The sequence below is a fragment of the Cervus elaphus genome, chromosome 26 (assembly GCF_910594005.1).
Source record: "Cervus elaphus chromosome 26, mCerEla1.1, whole genome shotgun sequence".
In the NCBI taxonomy this organism is placed as follows: Eukaryota; Metazoa; Chordata; class Mammalia; order Artiodactyla; family Cervidae; genus Cervus; species Cervus elaphus.
This window is the reverse complement of record NC_057840.1, coordinates 30,991,903-31,008,226: the sequence shown is the minus strand read 5'-3', so window position 1 is coordinate 31,008,226 and position 16,324 is coordinate 30,991,903. Positions and strand designations below refer to the sequence as shown.

The 16,324-nt window shown below is 39.6% G+C and overlaps 1 long non-coding RNA gene across 1 annotated transcript in view; it reads right to left on the bottom strand.

Annotated features, from left to right (window-relative positions):
• Positions 1–286: 286 nt before the first annotated feature.
• Positions 287–16,324, bottom strand: part of LOC122684224 — a 32,031-nt gene continuing 15,993 nt past the window's right edge. Inside the window, exons 3-6 of the long non-coding RNA XR_006337956.1 lie at positions 7,594–7,669; positions 6,124–6,197; positions 1,423–1,597; positions 287–346 (exon numbers count right to left, since the gene is read on the bottom strand). This is a non-coding gene — a long non-coding RNA (uncharacterized LOC122684224). The remainder of the gene's footprint in view (positions 347–1,422; positions 1,598–6,123; positions 6,198–7,593; positions 7,670–16,324) is intronic.

Sequence of the window (16,324 nt, the reverse complement as noted above, 5' to 3'; positions counted from 1 at the left end):
TATTTATTTTTTGCATCAGATTCACCCTTGTACCCAGACACTGTTTCATAAGGACCTTTGACTTGTAGGAGGCAAATATTCCAGCACTTTGAAGAATGCTGCTGAGAAAAGAAGTTATAACAGATATTTATTTGAAACTTCCTATATGCCAGGAACCTACACATTTCTCTGTATATATGGTAAGTATCATATTATTATACAGGATGGGGCTCCTCTGGTGGTAAAGAATCTTCCAGGAGACAGCGGTCCGATCCCTGAGATGGGAAGAGCCTCTGGAGAAGTAAATGGCAGCCCGCTCCTGTATTCTTGCTGGAGAAATCCCATGGACAGAAGAGCCTAGTGGGCCCTGGTACACTGGGGTCACAAAAGAGCAAGACACGACTTAGTGACTAAACAACAAGATCCTACAGAAGAAAGGAAGCCACCTAAACGAATCCCCGTTCCTCCCACCCAAGATGTCACCACTGTTCACAGGAGAGCGAGGGTTAGAACTCAGAGGCATTGATTCAGTGCTTGTGTTCAGCCACGAAGCTTCTGGAGAACATGCAGAAAACATCTGACTGGTTGTAAGAGGGGAATGCCTTTTGTTTTTAGAGTGGGAAAGTGAAAGGTCCAGGTGGTACTGCTGTGATTTTTTTTTCCCTTTCCCCAGTCTTATGAAAAATCCAACAGTGTTACCAAGGGGTTCTTTGCTTGCTTATCTACAGCCTTTTCCCCTCTGTGAGCTGAGAGATGTTCACCTTGCTCATTAATCCTTAGTGACGGGCAGCAAGTGTTTTTATTTCCATTTTATAATTAGGGAAACTGGTTTGGGGAAAGATAAATGACTTGCCCAAGGTCATACAGTAAATCAGGGCAGAGACAAGAACAAACCTGCCATGTCAAAGTGTCTCCCCAGCCAGCGGCAGTGATTCTCCCTTTATTTATGTGCAAGTCAGTATCCAATTAGAAAATAAAGCATCCTGGTACTCTCTTTGGAAGGGAAGCCTTTTCTAAATTAATCACTTGCTAATCAGTCATAAATAAAACTTACTGTTACCTCTAGAGAAAGCCTGCTATGTGGAGTCTTCACTAGTCTGAACAACAGAAACACTTTCCAGATACTTCTACTAACCTCTCTCCTTTCTTGCACTTGCTCAAGCCTTTTATGTGTGAGCCCTCAAGGCTCTTTCTTCTGCTTGCCTTAGCATATTGAACCTCTCTAAATAGATTTAGTTCCAGAGGCAACTACGTGTAATCTCAAATACAAAAGTTTTGTAGGTTTAACGGGAGGGAGAGACACAAGGCTAAAATTCAAAGTAAAACAGGCAATTTTAAAGATTTAGAACTGTAGTATTTTGGAGCTAGAAGGCCTTTCAAGGTCATCTCAAGCATCCATGTTTACACGAAGGAAGTTGAGGCTCTGAAAGTCAAGTCACTTACCTAAGGTCACACTGCTGGTTGGTGACAGATCTGGGACAGGAATCCAGATCTGTTTCCTCACGAGTTCTTCACAATGCGCTGCATTACCTCATTTTTGCTGTAAGCGCCTGGCTACTGTCAAAATCATTCATTTACTCATCAAATGTTTATTAAGTAGGCACTTCAGTGCCAGGCACTGAAGCAAAAAGAGAAGAGTTATTTTTCATTAATTGGAACTGGAGAGATTTCAGCATTCTAAATATGTAGAGAATAAACCCATAGTTTTTTTTTTTTTTTTTTTTTTTGTATGTGGGTTCATGAATTAAGATTATAACAGTGATATTTTCTTCTATCTTTAATTAATTATTCAAATTCCATGAATCATTACATTAGCCAAAATTTGTAATTAAACTATTCTACATCCAGACAAAAATGTACTTTAAAAAATACAAGTGGCTATTATGCTTCTAGGCACAGCCTTAGAACACCAAATTAATTTACTCAACACACATTGTCAAGTACCTATAATTTTACAAGTATTCTCAAGTGGTATTGCTTTATTAGAATTTCTTTCTTTTTTAAAAAATGTCCAAAACATTTATGGTACTGATTATTAGTTAATGTTTGGGGCCAGATTTTTTTTCAGAGAGAGGACCCCTCGCCTGATGAAAATCAATGATAAAATAGGTTTTCTTTTTTAACCTATCTTAGACAAAGTTTCTAGAAGTTTCTTTTTAGGCATTCTTTTGAACTGTTTTGTAATGGTAATAACTGGCAAAATGCCTGTTGATACTCAGTGTAATAAATTAATGATAATTATATTCAAGTTTTAAATTCTAAATCTCAGAAGACAGCTTTTCTACTTTGCTCAGACTCTATAACTTGATTTAAGGATATAGAATGAAAAATAATTTGTTTTGAAACTTTCTTGGTGCCACATAAGGTTTCATGAAGTTTCACACCATTTTTTTTTTGAAGATAAATGTTCACACATAGGGTGTGTAAAAATTAAATTCCATTAACATCTATTAAATGTCAGTCCCCAGGGTGTCTAGGCTTGTAAAAGTCAAGGATATATAATATTAATCTTAAAATGCAGAATATGTCTTGCCTCTGTTTAAACTACGAGCTGAAAAGTATCTAGGAGGAGCATATGCCATAAGGAGAAAAAAGAATAATGGACTTGAGTGATGTAACAGGCAATCTGTTCTCCAGTGGCTGGGAGTCAGGCATTGGGTTGGCAACTTAATTGGGGGCAGGGTGGGCGGGGACGTCTGTTAATATGTCTGAGCTGTATACATTATACTTGTGTGTGACAACACGTATATGAAAGGAGGAGAGACATGGAGCAGTAGGGAGCAGCAGCAGGATTCCATTAGATAATTCATTACTATTATAACAGACCTTTCTTTCTTTAAGAAAGGAACAAAGGGTAAAAAAAAAAAATGTTCAAAAAGTCAGAGACCTGGAGATCACTGACAGAAAGAGCCAAGCAAGAGATTAACAGCAATAGAAAATAAAATGAGACCCTTTTTTAAACAATCTTATGCTCTTATCTCTGGTCCGCTCTCCTGATGTTCAGCTGCTCAGTCGTGTCTGACTCTCTGTGACCCCATGGACTGTAGCCTACCAGGCTCCTCTGTCCATGGGATTCTCCAGGCAAGAATACTGGAGTGGATTGTCATGCTCTCCTCCAGGGGATCTTCCTGACCCAAGGATCCAACTCAGTTCTTCTGCACTGCAGGTTAATTCTTTACCACTCTGGTAAGCCCCCCAATTTCTATATTTTCAAATGCTCTCAGGAAGTGGAGGAAAGAATTAGTTCGGTATTTCCTAAGGTAAAGATGATAGGTGAAGCTATTTTGTTAAATGATAGACAGCTCTTAGGAGTAGCTTTTTTTTTTTCTCATTTAAATCAGCAAATTTAACTTACCACCTGAAAATTAGGTTATACTGATATAATCAAAATAATCTCAATACAAGTGAAATGATATTGATGAAAGCTAGCTCAGACAAGTGCAAGTTATTTACCTAATCACAACCGTGAAATCACTCAGTTTATGAACAGGTGTCAAAAACTGAACAAATACTAGTTGTTCCCATCTAGCAGTTGATTTCCAATCCGATCTTAGGACAAATGATTTGGTGAGGCTACTTCCTAAGGTCTATTTGGCTCCCTATTGACTGAGAGGTTGTAGATGTTCTTTTTTGAGACAGACTAATTTTATATATTTGTTTTCACCTCTTTCTTCTTACTTGGTTTAAGTTTGCTGTTGGGATATACACTCTAAAATTCTTGAACACTCTTGAACCTTTAACTTAAAGGAAACCTGCATTTAATTGGGCCCCCTATGGAAACCTTAGTTTGTCACCATGAGCTTGAAAGCTTCTAAACACAGATTTAAAAAAAATAGTCAGTGGTTATTAATCAACGTGATTCTTTGATATTGAATAAATAAATACATCCACATTTAGAAGTTCTACCTATATCAGTGTATTTTCCAAATATTGTCACAAAATCGTGCCTGCTGAGAGATCCACTAAAAGAGGAAGATAAACCTATCTGTAACTGAATAGGAAAAGTTCATTGATGTGGTTTTAGATCTCACATTGCAACTAACCTTTAGAAAACTAAAGGTTTTCATCAAGGTTTCATACAGTACCAAGAAGAGTATCTACAATTATCTGAAAAGGGTGTTAAAATAATCCTTCCACTTCTAACAACACCTCTTTGTGAAGATGGATTTCTTTTTTTTAATGTACTTCAAGTAAAGCAACGTATTGCAACAGATTGAATATAGAAGCAAAAGGAAGAAGCCAGCAGTCTGGCTTAAGAGATTAATAAAAGAGATTAATAAATATGTTAAACAGTGCTCTTCTTAACTAATTTTTTATTTTGGAAAATAGAGTTTTCCACATAAAAGCTATTTATGTTAACATATAATGTTTGATTATTGTTATTTTAAACAAACAACTATTTTAAGTTTGTGGGATTTTAGTTCCCTGACCAGGGATCAAACCAGGGCGCTTGGCTGAGAGAACGTGGAGTTCTAACCATTGGACTGCCAGTTAATTCCCAAACAAAGAAATATTTTAACGTTTTCTCTGTTTTACTTTCTAAAATAGTAAATACCAGTAGATAAAATCCTCAAAAGCAAAAGCTCTGCAGGATCCTCAATAATTTTTAAGACTATAATGTACTCATAAGGCAAAAAGTTCGATAGCTGCTAATCTAAGTAGTATGTCAACGGCTGACAGCATCACTAAAAGAGAGACATCCAGATATTACTATTACTTCCAACTGGAAGTCGACACTACCTATGAAGAAGTTTTGCTAAAAGTTATGTTAAACTTGATTCTGATCAAAGCTCTACAAATAATTAGCAATTTATAGGAAACACTATCTCTCCACACTTACAAGAGTGTGATAATAAACATGTGGAAGGTACAATCAGCAAAATCCAGAATGAAAGGAGACTGCATGAGGAAAAACACCTTTCTTCTTCCACAAAAGTGGCAAAATAGAGAGTGGGTGGGGAGGGGAATTAGGAGACAGGGACTTTGACGAGGAACAAAAGGCAGATCAAACAATTAAGAAATACACTTTTTCTGGAACCTGATTCAAACAAACGTTGTTAAGTATTTTTATAAGAAAATGAGAAAAATGTGAATATTGACTAAATAGTTATTGATATTAAGAAACTGATCATTTTAAGGTGTGAAACCAGTATTACGGTTAAGTGTGTGTTTTTGGTTTTTTTTTAATGTAGCCACTCAATAGAGATGCAAATTTTGCAGGTGAAATGAGATAATGCCTAGATTTGTTTCAAAGTTAACCTGGAGAGGTGAGAAGTTGAGATACCGAGTTGGCCAAAAAGTTCTGGCTAGCAAACCCAAACAAACTTTTTGAAAAACCCAATACATGAAACAAGCTTAACCATGAATTAATTGTTGAAGCTGGGTGATATTAAATTGGGTTCAGTATATTATTTTCTTTATGATTTTACATTTTCCGATTTTCATAATAAAAGGTAAACAAATATACAGGCAACGAAAATACCACATTATTCCGTGGGTGACTTGAAACTCTTAGATGAACACAAGGTGGTCTGTTTAATTACAATCCTTACCACTCTCAAGGGGGCTTCCCCTGGTGCCTCAGTGATAAAGAATCCATCTCCAATGCAAGAAACACAGGTTCAATCCCTGGCTTGGGAAGATCCCCAAGAAGGAAATGGCAACCAACTCCAGTATTCTTGCTTGGGAAAACCATGGACAGAGCAGCCTGGCGGGCTACAGTCCACGGGGTCACAAAGAGTCAGACACAACTGAACCAACGGGGCATGCACGCCACTCTCAAGAGGTGACATTGACATTGACAGAGATCAGAAAGATTATGCAAAGGTCAGAGTTGCAGACAGCTAGAACTACGCCTGTGACAAAAGCTCCATTTCAAAGAGTATGATCAATGTCCAGTACACAAGTAGGTGGAACTAAAACTAAAAAAACTTTAAATACCTTATTTCATTGATTCCTTTTTATCATTTAATGTTCACTGAGTGCCTATCGTGTTTCTCACACTCTCGTAAATGTGGAGATACAGCAGTGCCTAAAGAGGGACAAACTTTCTGCCCTTGAAAGTTTCGAATAAAACACTATATCATTTCAAGTGAAGATAAAATATAGAGAAAAATAAAGGGAAGAGAACATGTCATGAAATACCTGGAGGAAGGAGTGTTCTGGGTAGCCAGTACACCAGATGGAAAGGTACTGAGGCAGGATCAAACGTGGTGCATCTTGGGAGAAACGAGAAGGTTTATGAACTGTCGGGGGAAAGTAAACACACAGGAGCGTGGAAGCAAGAGGAATCAGAGGGACGAGGCAGGACCAAATTGCTGTAAGGGGTATTTGGCCCTGTTTTAAACCGGGTGGCGATAGTGGTAAAGAACCCTTCTGCCAGTTCAGGAGACATAAGGGATATGGGTTCGATTCCTGGATCGGGAAGATCCCTTGGAGGAAGGCATAGCAACCCACTCCAGTATTCTTGCCCGCATAATCCCATGGATGGAGGAGACTGGCGGGCTACAGTTCATAGGGTCTCAAAGAGTCGGACACAACTGAAGCGATTTAACACACACCACACAAATATGATGAAAAGTCACTGAAGGGTTCTGGGCCAGGAGAACTTGAGCTGATTCATAATTTAACAGGACTATTCTATCTACTTCATGGAATAGAGACCAGAGGGATCAAGGGCAGAAGCCTTGTTCAGTAGGCCTTTGACTTGGTCCCTACAGAGGCAAATCTGGGGTGAGAAATGTTCAGAATTTATGACACAGACATACCTCATTTTATTGTGCTTCACTTTATTAGGCTTTAAAGATACTGCATTTTTCATACATTGGAGGTTTGTAGTAACCCTGAGTTGCACAATTCTATCAGTATCATTTTTGCCCCCAACAGCATTATCTTTTAATTAAGGTATGTACATTGTTTTTAAAGACACAATGCCATCACACACTTAATAGACTTCAATATAGAGTAAAGATAACTTTTATATGCACTGGGAAACAAAAAAATTCTTATGACTTGCTTTATTGTGATGTCCACTGTATTACAGTGGGCTGGAATTGAACCTGCAATATCTCCAAAGACTGCCTGTAGTAGTAATGCTTGCTCAATGTGGGCTGTGGACTCCTAAATATTTGACATGAGCAAGTGAGAGACCAGTTGCCATCTTCTAAAATGGAGAGACAGGAGTGAGTTTGGGAGTAGGGAGAGAGAAGAAGCAAGAGTCCTCATTCTGACATACCAAGTTTCAGGTGCCTGACAGTCATCTAAGTGGAGTTATTCAAGGGGTGCCTGCAGCCAGGGGAGAATAGGAGGTAGAAATATCGTTGTTGTGGTGTTGTTTAGTTGCTCAGTTGTGTCCAATTCTTTGTGAACCCATGGACTATAACCCACCAGGCTCCTCTCTCCATGGGATTTTCTAGGCAAGAATTCTGAAGTGGGCTTCCATGCCCTCTTCCATGGGGTCTTCCCAACCCAGGGATCAAACCCAAGTCTCCTGCCTTGCAGGCAGATTCTTTACCACTGAGCCACCTTGGCCATTTCAGCATGTAGTTGGTACATAAAAGCATTGGATAAAGTGAGACTAGATTAAAGAAGGCAAGCAATGAACATTTAGAGTACCTCAACATGGAGACTCTGGGAGGGACTCCGAGGAGCCACAGGAGAGAAGGATCAGCCGGTGAGCTCAGCGTGGGACCTGTGAATAAAGCCATTTCAAGATGAGCAACTGCATCCATCGCTGCCAAGGGATCCAGAGGTGTAAGGACGGAAACTTACCTGGATTGGCAACAGGAAGGCTAGTTTCTGGCCTTGCCCACAGCAATCTATCCATGGGGGTGGGCTCAAGAGACACAGAGGGGAGCAAGTGGCTGTGACAATATAGGGGTGTAACCATAAGGGCTTTTTTAGTTCCTTTCACTTTCTGCCATAAGGGTGGTGTCATCTGCATATCTGAGGTTATTGATATTTCTCCCGGCAATCTTGATTCCAGCTTGTGCTTCTTCCAGACCAGCATTTCTCATGATGTACTCTGCATATAAGTTAAATAAGCAAGGTGACAATATACAGCCTTGACATACTCCTTTTCCTATTTGGAACCAGTCTGTTGTTCCATGTCCAGTTCTAACTGTTGCTTCCTGACCTGCATATAGATTTCTCAAGAGGCATGTCAGGTGAAGTGAAAGAGGAGAGTGAAAAAGTTGGCTTAAAGCTCAACATTCAGAAAACTAAGATCATGGCATCCGGTCCCATCATTTCATGGGAAATAGATGGGGAAACAGTGGAAACAGTGTCAGACTTTATTTTGGGGGGCTCCAAAATCACTGCAGATGGTGATTGCAGCCATGAAATTAAAAGATGCTTACTCCTTGGAAGGAAAGTTATGACCAACCTAGATAGCATATTAAAAAGCAGAGATATTACTTTGCCAACAAAGGTCCATCTAGACAAGGCTATGGTTTTTCCAGTGGTCATGTATGGATATGACAGTTGGACAGTGAAGAAAGCTGATCACCGAAAAACTGATGCTTTTGAACTATGGTGTTGGAGAAGACTCTTGAGAGTCCCGTGGACTGCAAGGAGATCCAACTAGCCCATCCTAGAGGAGATCAGTCCCAGGTGTTCATTGGAGGGACTGATGCTGAAGTTGAAGCTCCAATACTTTGGCCACCTGATGCAAAGAACTGACTCATTTGAAAAGATCCTGATGCTGGGAGGGATTGGGGGCAGGAGGCAATGGGGACGACAGAGGATGAGATGGCTGGATGGCATCACCGACTCGATGGACATGAGTTTGAGTAAACTCTGGGAGTTGGTGATGGACAGGGAGGCCTGGAGTGCTGCGATTCATGGGGTTGCAAAGAGTCGGACACAACTGAGCCACTGAACTGAACTGAACTGGACTGGACTGAACAATAAGGAACAGAAAAATGGGTGGGGGCTAGAGAATGTTATGCAGTATGGAAGGGTCTTTTTTAGTAGCAAGAAATTTCTGCATGTGGGCTGCCAAAGGGAAGGATTCAGGAAGCTGGAGGGGGAAGGGTGATGCAGGAGCAGAGCTAGGGGATGTAAGTGGAATCCAAAGCAGGCGTGGGTGCTCTGGCCTCGGGTAGGAGCCCAGCTGGTGCATTTCATTTTCAACAGATGAGAAAACAAGTCTGTGGGGACAGACACACGTAGCTGAGTAGATGTGGGGCTGGGAGGATTGGAAGTTCTGTTCTGATTGATGACCAAAGGCAAAGTCATCTGATGAGAAAGAAGAAAGCGGCAAGGGAGATAGGAGATGGTGTAGGAGCAGTCATCCTAGAGAGTGGGAGAGTGAACTGACTGGAGAAATATAGCAGGCATGCCAGGAATCCCCAGGTCATATTTGCAGCTCGTGGCCATAAACTGAATGAGACCGGTTGGCAGCATTGTATGTTATTCTTCAGTGGCATTGAGCCGCTCCGGTGCAAGTGCAGAGCTGCCGGAAAATTCACTTTAAATACACCTTGACTTAGAAAAAAAAAGAATAAGATGCAAGAGAGGATTTACATATAAGAAATGAAAAAGTGGAATAATCCAACAAACTTAAAATTTGACAGTCTTTCTGTTATCCAACAGAAAGCAAAGAAAGAACTGATCTAGTTAATTGAATAATCTGGCTAACAGAACTTTGTTAAATAACATTATACACATTTAAAGGATTAGTATAAATAAAATACCTACTGAAACCATACTGGCAACCTTCTTGATTCAGAGGACAGTGTGGTATGTTGGGGTAATAAATAGGAGCATCAGTTACTCATTACAGTATATCAGTATATGAGTATAGTACAGTCCTAATCAGTATATCATTACTGTACTAATCTTGATACTAGAGAGAAGAGGAGATAATGACTATACTTGATAGAATTCCAGATAATCCAATTTACATTCTAATCAAAATAATCTTAGTATAATCTGTCATCCTGAAAATGCTGCAGGAAAGGAAATCAAGACTCAAAAATGTTTTTCCAGGGTCTGAGATCAGTGGTGTAGATGGCAAAAATGATTTACAAATCCCCAAGAGCACATAAATTTCAGGTACAAAGGAAATAAAAGAACACAAAAGCTCCATGAAAGGAAGAGTTTCTTCTCTAAATTTTGTTAGATTAATTTAATCCTATACCTAGAAATGATGGGAAATGACTTAAGCTTTTTCTTTCCAGAAAATTCTGAAATATTGTGCTGCCAAAGGTAAAAGGAAGGTGGGAATAATTTATATTGTGAAAGATTTATAAAATATAAAAGCTATAAGGTAGACTTTTCCTAAAGACATCTAAAAAGAAGATCTTTAGAAAAACTATGTTCTCCAAGCAATTTTATAAGATTAATGGGAAAAAGTGTTTAAAAGTTTCTTGACAAAAAACTTAGGGTGTCCACTAAAATAGAAATTCTATGAAGCAAATACTGAATGATAAATATGCAGTGAAGTGAAGTGAAAATTGCTCAGTCGTGTCCAACTCTTTGCAACCTGATGGAATGGAGCCCGCCAGGTTTCTCTGTCCATGGGATTCTCCAGGCAAGAATACTGGAGTGGGTTGCCATGCCCTTCTCCAGGGGATCTTCCTAACCCAGGGATCAAACCCAGGTCTCCAGCATCACAGATTCTTTACACTTTCAGCTACCTGGGACGCCCAATAAATATGAATAAAATGATAAATATGCAATATAACAAGAACTTATGTCTGTGTATTTTCTAATTCCTTACGGAATTTCTGGGTAAGGGCAGAATTATTTGAAATAAATGTCACAGATGTTAGTGTGTAGTAGAAAGATACAAGGTCGTGCCTTTCTTTAAGATACACATAGCTCCTACACTTTTATGGGAACGCTGTGGGCTTCCAAGGTGGCACTAGTGGTAAAGTTTCCACCTGCCAGTGCAGGAGACGCAAAAGAGGCAAGTTTGATCCCCGGGCCGGCAAGATACCCTGGAGTAGGAAATGGCAACCCACTCCAGTATTCTTGCCTAGAAAATTCCATGGGTAGAAGAGTCTGGTTGGCTACAGTCCATGGGCTTGCAAATAATTGGATGTGACGGAGCAACCGAGCACAAATATGTGATATTATACATCACAGAAATCACCTAATAGTTTTTTTTAAATGTCTCACACAGTACAGAGTAATCTATAAGTAAAATATTTTAACATAACTTCTTTTTGTAAAATTCCATTTTTCTGTAATAAAATCCCAATCTGAATTTCCCTTTCATATAGGTTTTTCATGTGTCATACATCAAGTTAAGACAAGAGGAAATTCAAAATATTCTTTGTACATAAGAAAAAAATGTCTTCTGCTTCTTAATATCAGTACAAATGAATGGGCTTTAAAGACACCAGTGAAAGATGAATTCTCAGATCCAGCAGCCCCTGCTTAGCACGATTATTAATAATAATGTTAATATTAACTTCTTGAGAGAACAATTAGATTTTTATAGCTTTGTATATATCACACCAAGCTAAGCTCACTTAATACTGTTCGTAAAGTTAAAGTAGGTCTTGTGCTGGTATTTGTCACAATGTATTTCAAGTACAGGAAATAGTGAGGCCTTGAAGCTCCAATACTTTATCCACCTGATGTGATGAGTTAAAGACTGTGATGCTGGGAAAGACTCAAGGCAGGAGGTGAAGGGGGCAACAGAGGATGAGATGGTTGGATGGCATCACTGACTCAATGGACATGAGTTTGAGCAAACTACAGGAGATGGTGAAGGACAGGGAAGCCTGGCATGTTGTAGTCCATGGGGTCGCAAAGAGTCAGACATGACTGAGCAACTGAACAAAAACAATGACAAAGAATAAGTTAAACAAAAGACCACATGCTTTCTTCCAAAGTCACTTGCTTTTTTTTTAACTCTGTGATTCCAATGTCTTGCTCGAGAATGATATTCCGTATTTCTAGACATTTTTGCAATAAATATAATCAGTACCTTACAATAATTTATTTTTTATAATTAATGTATGTAGTTATAATGCCAAATTAACTACCAATTTTTAACAAACTTTGACATAAACAGTCCTCTCTGTGTGAATATGGATGACCAGGGCAGGGATCTGCTTTCCTGTAAAGGGCCAACAGTAAATGTTCTAGGCTTTGTGTTCTGCAAAAGTATCAGAAAACACTCTTCTCGATCATTCCACAAAGAGCCCAAAATGCATTTCCCCCTGAAAAAATTCGTCATCTACATATACTTGTATTGTATCCTTTATACAAATGTCCGCTGATGTAAGTGAAGTGGAAACCCATTCACATATCTCGATGATCCAAGATCAACCTTCTTTTGAAAAGCCATAAGGTGATTTCCTGGGGCTTTCCCGGTGGCTCAGCGGTAAAGAATCTGTCTGCAATGCAGGACACATGGATTCAATCCCTGGGTCAGAAAGATCTCCTGGAGGAGGGCACGGCAACCCACTCCACTCGTCCGGAAAATTCCATGAACAGAGCAGCCTGGTGGGCTATTGTCCATGGGGTTGCAAAGAGTCAGACATGACTGAAGTGACGGGGCATGCACGCAGAGGGGTTTGCTGGGATCACCTTGAGAACCAAGGTCCTTTTTTTTCTCTTTTAAAATGTCTTTGATGTAGACCATTTTGAAAGTCTTAGTTGAATTTGTTACAATCTTGTTTGTTTTACATTTTGGTTTTCTGGCTTCAAGGCATGTGGAATCTTAACTCCCTAACCAGGGATTGAACCCATAACCTCTGCATTGAAAGGTGCAGTCTTCACACTGGACCACCAGGGAAGTCCCTGAGAACAAAAATCTTTGAAGGTCTTCGCACGTTTGAGGGTTTTCTTTGCAAAGCCCAAGGCCGTGACCACCTTCGCCTTATGACAGAGCCAACTCCACTCACTTTATCATGGAACTGACTATGTAGGCTGATATTCACTAAATGGAACACAGCAAACAAACCAAAAAAAAAGAAGATGACAAGCAATACATGACACACAATTCTTTTTCCTATTTGTCCCTGGGCTGTGGCAATGAAAAGTACTCTGAGGAACAGCAGTAAGGAATATGAAAAGACGAGAGTAGTGGGCGTTACAGTGCCCGTTCTAGCTGACTTCAGAAGCACCAAGGCCAAACTTCCATGAAATCTTTTAAACATAAAAGTTCGTGGTTCTGCCTTTGAATCTGACAAGTTCTTTAAGCACCTGAAAGATAAAAGTGGTAAGAGACTGTGGATTTTCAAATATACAATGTATTTTTTGTGGAGCAGTGTAGAACCATGTGGCCCTGTGGTGATTCTTAGCTTTCCAAGAGGCATTGAATAGTAAAGGTCAAGTTCGAATTCCAGTGGATTCTTGACAGCAAAATAAAAATACATCTGGTAAAAATAACACTTCTCTGACAAAGAAACATAGGTTTGCCAACTTTAAAAAAATACAGTAGGTTCAGTTCTGCCATGTTTAAAAAAACAAGAGAATAGGCTGAAAAGCATCACTAGAAACAGTAAGCAAAATTGAATAAGTAGCATTAACTTCTCTATAAAAAAAAGGTTTGAGAACAGCAGTTAATATAAAGACTTCATTGAGGAAAGGGGTCAATGTAAAGAAATGTACACCAGAAAAAAATTCACTTTATTATTTTTTAAATTTATTTTTCTGATAATCAAACTATTCAGGAAGGCAATACACAAAAAGGGTCACTGTGATTATTTTAGGATGTTGAGATTATGAGGGAATTTTAATTTCTGTTTTATGCTTTTCTGTATTTTTTTATTTTTGCAATTACAATATATTTACAAGCACAAACAAGAAATAGTGAATGAGTCACTAAATATCCTTTTCTAATATGTATATTATCTCTGGCATTACTTTCTTCTGGAGGAGAAGGACCTTTAAAGGACCTGACTCCTTTAAAACCAGGTTAGGGATTATAATAAAGAGCCAGACTCCAATTTTGATGTTTGACTGCCCACAGCTTTTAATCCTTACCTTTCTCTCTCTGGCCTGTCACAAACTGGCAAGTTGATAAGAAAGAGCAAGTGGATCCAATGGGAAATTCAAACCACACAAACCTCTGCAAACCCACTAGAATTCTCACCATGGTCCCAAACCTCAACCACAATAAAAACTCTGAGTTAGTTTCCTTTCCTTCCGCTCTCAAGCCATTTCGACCTGTGAGAGGAGCCTCCCCTCCAATCCCCTCCCCTCTAATCCCCCGCCTCTAATCCCCCCCGCTCTAATCCCCCCTGCCCAGAGACCTCAGTTATTTAAGCAATTAACTTTTTCACAACCTCTCAGGGTGTGCGTGGCATTATCAGTCTTGACATCTGAACCAGAATTTAGGTGGAGGGTCTAGCAGGGACCTGGACTCTGGGAACTCTGAGCCTCTCTGGTTTTCTCCCTTCTTCCTGTCTTACAAATACCCCCAGGGTGGCAGCTCAGTCGTGTCCAACTCTTTGTGACCCCATGGACTGTAGCCTATCAGGCTCCTCCATCCATGGGATTTTCCAGGCAAGAGTACTGGAGTGGGTTGCCATTTCCTTCTCCAGGGGATCTTCCCGACCCAGGGATCGAACCCGAGTCTCCCGCATGGCAGGCAGATGCTTTATCATCTGAGCCACCAGGAAAGCCCTTACAAATACAGGTGTTTCTAAATTGAATTATCTCCTGTCTTCTCTGGCCACCATTTTGGATGATTGCAATGACATTTGCAGGTCATCTTAGCATCACGAGCCTAGTTCAGGCTTTCCATCACCTCTCACAGCAGCATCCTAACCCCATCTCCTGGCTCCTGCCCTTGCCCCCCATCCCGTGTATTCACACACAGCATCCAGAGCAATCCAGTTCAGATTTAGTCAGGCGTCTGTTTGGTGCCCTCCAGGTTTGCCCATCTTTTCTCTCAGAAGAGAAACCAGTGGTTTCACGACGTTCTGTAAAGCCCTACAGAATACATCAACAGCCCCAGCAACCGTCCCCCCTCCTTACTCCACTCCAGGACAGTCGTCTCCTTGCTGATGGTCAAGTATGCCAGACGCACACGCTGACCCTTGGAACCTTAACCCTGGCTGCTGCCTATGTCCGAAGCTTCCCCACCTGACCTGCCAGGCCTGCTCCCTCACTTCTTCCTTCATCTTTATTCAAATGGGCTTTTTCTGGCCACCCTAATTAAAGGGCCAAACAAACAAGCAAGTAAATAAGCAAAAATTCTCCCCCACTACTGCACAGTTCACTCTCCTGATTTTATTTTTCTCCCCGGAACTTATTATCATCTAACACAATATTTAATGAGATTCAATCAGAACAGAGATTGGGGCCAGGATAGTGGCTGTTTTGTAAACTGTTTATACTTATTTCCTAATATACGATAGGTGTTTAATGACTATTTTTGGAATGAATGCAGAAATGATGAGCAGTTCTTTAAAAGATCAGTAAGGATCTATATGGTGGAAAAATCCACACAGCACTTCCAGACCTAGCAAGCTTGCATTAAAGAGTGTGCATAATTTCTGTAATTTCTTGGTAAAGAGAATACTTTCATTATATGCATAATTGGAATAATGTATGTTACTGTATTAATGTATATATACATGATTCCTATTATTTGGAAACCATTTGCAGAATTCAAAGACACTTAGTTATTAGGATTTTTAAAGCCCTCTAAGTTATCTGGCCCTCTTGGCCCATTCCTTCAGATGATTTTATTTTGAAACATTGATTGTCTATTGTGTTTACAGATTTGTAGCAGAATGATTAGAGCAGTCTCAAAGAACTTTGAAATAAAACGAAAATTGGTCTTATTCTTACTAGCTCTTCCTAGCACTTTTCTAATTTATCTCTGTCCTTTCATTGTTTAAAGTTAAGCGTGCCGCATTGCACGCTCCTCTGCCTAGAACCATGCGTGTGTCCTATAGATAAACTGGGAAAGAATAATGTGCTAATTTGTGGGCTCCAGAGCATGGTTGCATTTAGGTTTTAGCATAAACTTTAATTTTAACAAAGAGAAAATAGCAGATTCAATTATAGATGTGGAAAGCCTCAGAGACAACTAGGAGTAAAGGAAGACAAAGTCAGAACCATTACAGTTTTAAAATAACAATAGCGTTAGTATTTCACTGTACAAAGCACTTTTGAGAACTTTATCTTTTGTGTACCTCATTCACTATAAGCCTTGATATAAGTATTTTTATCGCTTTAAGATGTGGAAACCAGGGCTCAGAAAGGCTCTCGGTCATTTATGGTCACATAACTATTAAGTGTCAGACAAAGGATTATCAACCCCAGGTCTCACAGCTCCAAATTGTATGTTCTTTTCTTTGCATTACATTAACATATCCTTGTTGATCCTTGATCAACAATTATCAAAGCACCTGAAATAATCTGATTTTTA